Source organism: Pinus tabuliformis, chromosome 5_1 (assembly GCF_031772625.1).
Source record: "Pinus tabuliformis cultivar Carrire ecotype Pingquan chromosome 5_1, CPIR1, whole genome shotgun sequence".
NCBI lineage: Eukaryota > Viridiplantae > Streptophyta > Pinopsida > Pinales > Pinaceae > Pinus > Pinus tabuliformis.
In genome coordinates, this window is record NC_142305.1 from 11,187,510 (window position 1) to 11,190,000 (window position 2,491).

Genomic DNA, 2,491 nt, shown 5'->3' on the forward strand with positions numbered 1-2,491 from the left:
AGGAGTCAGTTTAGGTTTAGTTGGTTGAGAGATTCTCTCTAACTAGTTAGGCTCCTAGATTAGTGTGTTGTTGAGATATTTTCTCAACCAAGTTTGTTCAAGATAGATGCACTATCTTGAGACAACTTCCTCATGTATTTATATGTATCATAAACATTATTTTAATAAATGAAATTTATGAGAATGAGAGACTACAGGAAAGTCTCTCATGCCTTTTCTGCCATGTCTGTTTTTTTTATATTTCTGATATTTATTGTATGAGTGAGTGTGTATTATTTGTTTATTAGTTTTATTCATGTGGTATCAGAGCTATTGGATTGGAGATATCGAACTTAGAAAAGGGTTCTGAGAAGGTTTATTGTTTAGTTTGGTCGTATCATACAGGCGGGTTTAGCTCGAAGATCTCATGGTCGATCAGCTATTTCAATGTAAAGCAAACTGCGATTTGGACCATCATCATATATACGTATGCGTGTAGCAATATCCACATCAGGCTTTTATTTTGGAGGCATAATCCCAAATGCCTCTCCCAAGGCCAATTGAGCAGAAGATTCTGGATGATACTTCAATAAATTGTTTATAATAGTAAGACGTATTTGTTCTAGTGATTATGGATCATCCACTTTCCTACTTGTGTCCGCTCGGGTTATAGAGAATGTGTTGTGCTTGCCAGAAGATTCCAAGAACACATTTGCTTTCACAACATTCAAACCCAGGTCTCTAAGGGCCGCCATTGTATCAAGAAGAGTGCCCAGACGATCTTCAAAAGTGATCTCGACCACTGTTGCATTTGGATCTGAATCTTGATCTATCACAACTTTTGGTATTGGTTCAATATTGCTGGCACTACTTCCCCCCTCCAAAGTTGGCATTGTCACACTGGAAGGGTTTATTTCAGCATGACATGATAATCTGTGATGCGATGGGATTCGAACCTACGACACCGAAAACCTAATAAACCGAAGCTTGGTAGCCAGGGCCCAATGCAAACGGGAAGTGGGCATGCACAGATCTGCATACCCATTGGTTTTTGGCGTCATGGGAGCGAACCCAACTGCACAGACAGACGTATTGGCCATTTTTTTTGCAACCCAGCTGGACAGCTGGACACCGTACTTTGAAAGAGCATGGCAGCATCCAGCTCCCACGGAAAATTAGTCGCCGCCACGACAAAAACGAGGTCATTTGTTTGCATTAAACCATCCATCTAGATAAGTAGCTCAGTCTTTAAACGTCTACTTGCTTCGTGCTCACTACGGCCTTGACCACGATGACTAATAATAGCATAAATTTCATCTAGAAAGATTGTTGATGGTGCATGATGTCTTGCAACCTCAAAAAGTACTTTTACAAGTTTTTCTGAATCACCGCACCACTTGCTAAAAATGGATGATGCAGATATGTTGAAGAATGTTGTTTTGCACTCAGTAGCCACTGCCTTGGCAAGCCTTGTCTTTCCAGTTCCAAGACTCCCTCGAAGAATATCCCGACTGATACTTTCTGCCAAGTTACGCTTTTCAACAGACTCAAGGGTTGGAAACACTCCTTTCTACGGTTTTTCTGTCAATCTCCTTGCAGCCCCACCAGCAAACTTTGTTCCACCATTTTCCTGGTGTAAAAATTGTTCATAGACGGCCAAACCCTCAGAGCTTCTTGTATTGTTACCATTTCCATGGGCTATCGCGCTCGTACGTTCATCAAAATGCTCGTGAACTTTAAAGGTGCGCTTTGTGAATTGTTTAGCGTGCTTTGACCTTTCACAGAAAAGGGAGATTCGTTCACTTTTTCAAGTGACTAGAATTCACTTTTTTTAAAGCAACTTTATAAAATTCTTTTAAATGGAGTTTAAAAGAAATTATAAAAAAAATATTAAAGTTTTGGAGTGATGAGGTGTGGTTTTATTTTGAGTGATAAGTGAGTGGAATAATAAGGTCTTTTAAAAAAAGAGGAAATATTTTTTTGGAGATAGAAGTAGTAATTAAAATTTTTGAAATCAACTTGTCCTGACGATGAACTACACTGGTTGGTTCGAAACGCGTTGACAAATGATATTCCTTGTGATTTTCGCCGAAGAATTCTTTCTAAATTGATATGGATCACAGAAGCCTGAACTCTATTATCAATTTAGTGATTTCATAAAATTGTTTTTGAAGTAAAGTGAATTTTATTTATTTATTTTTTGTAACGGAGTGATAAGGTGTATTTTTTGGAGTGATAAGATCATTTTTTTTTAAGTGAAAGTCATTATTGTAATTCAAAGTAATATTTTACTTTGAGAGTGATTGAGTGAGTGCAGGCAATTGTTGAAGACAATTTGCTTTCAAAGTTTGCAAGTGTGACATTCTCATTGAGAAGTTTACATGACAAAATTGTGACATTGAAGAATGATGTACTTCAATAATTAATAAAATCAAAATTTTTGTGGTGCTTGTGTCCTAGATCCATCCAAAATTGAATAAGGGGATCTTAGGTACACTATGTGTAATGAATG

The 2,491-nt window shown here is 37.5% G+C and overlaps 1 pseudogene; it reads right to left on the reverse strand.

Moving 5' to 3' along the window:
- Positions 1-404: 404 nt before the first annotated feature.
- Positions 405-1,027, reverse strand: LOC149163287 (ACT domain-containing protein ACR11-like; annotated as a pseudogene).
- Between the last annotated feature and the right edge of the window lie 1,464 nt (positions 1,028-2,491).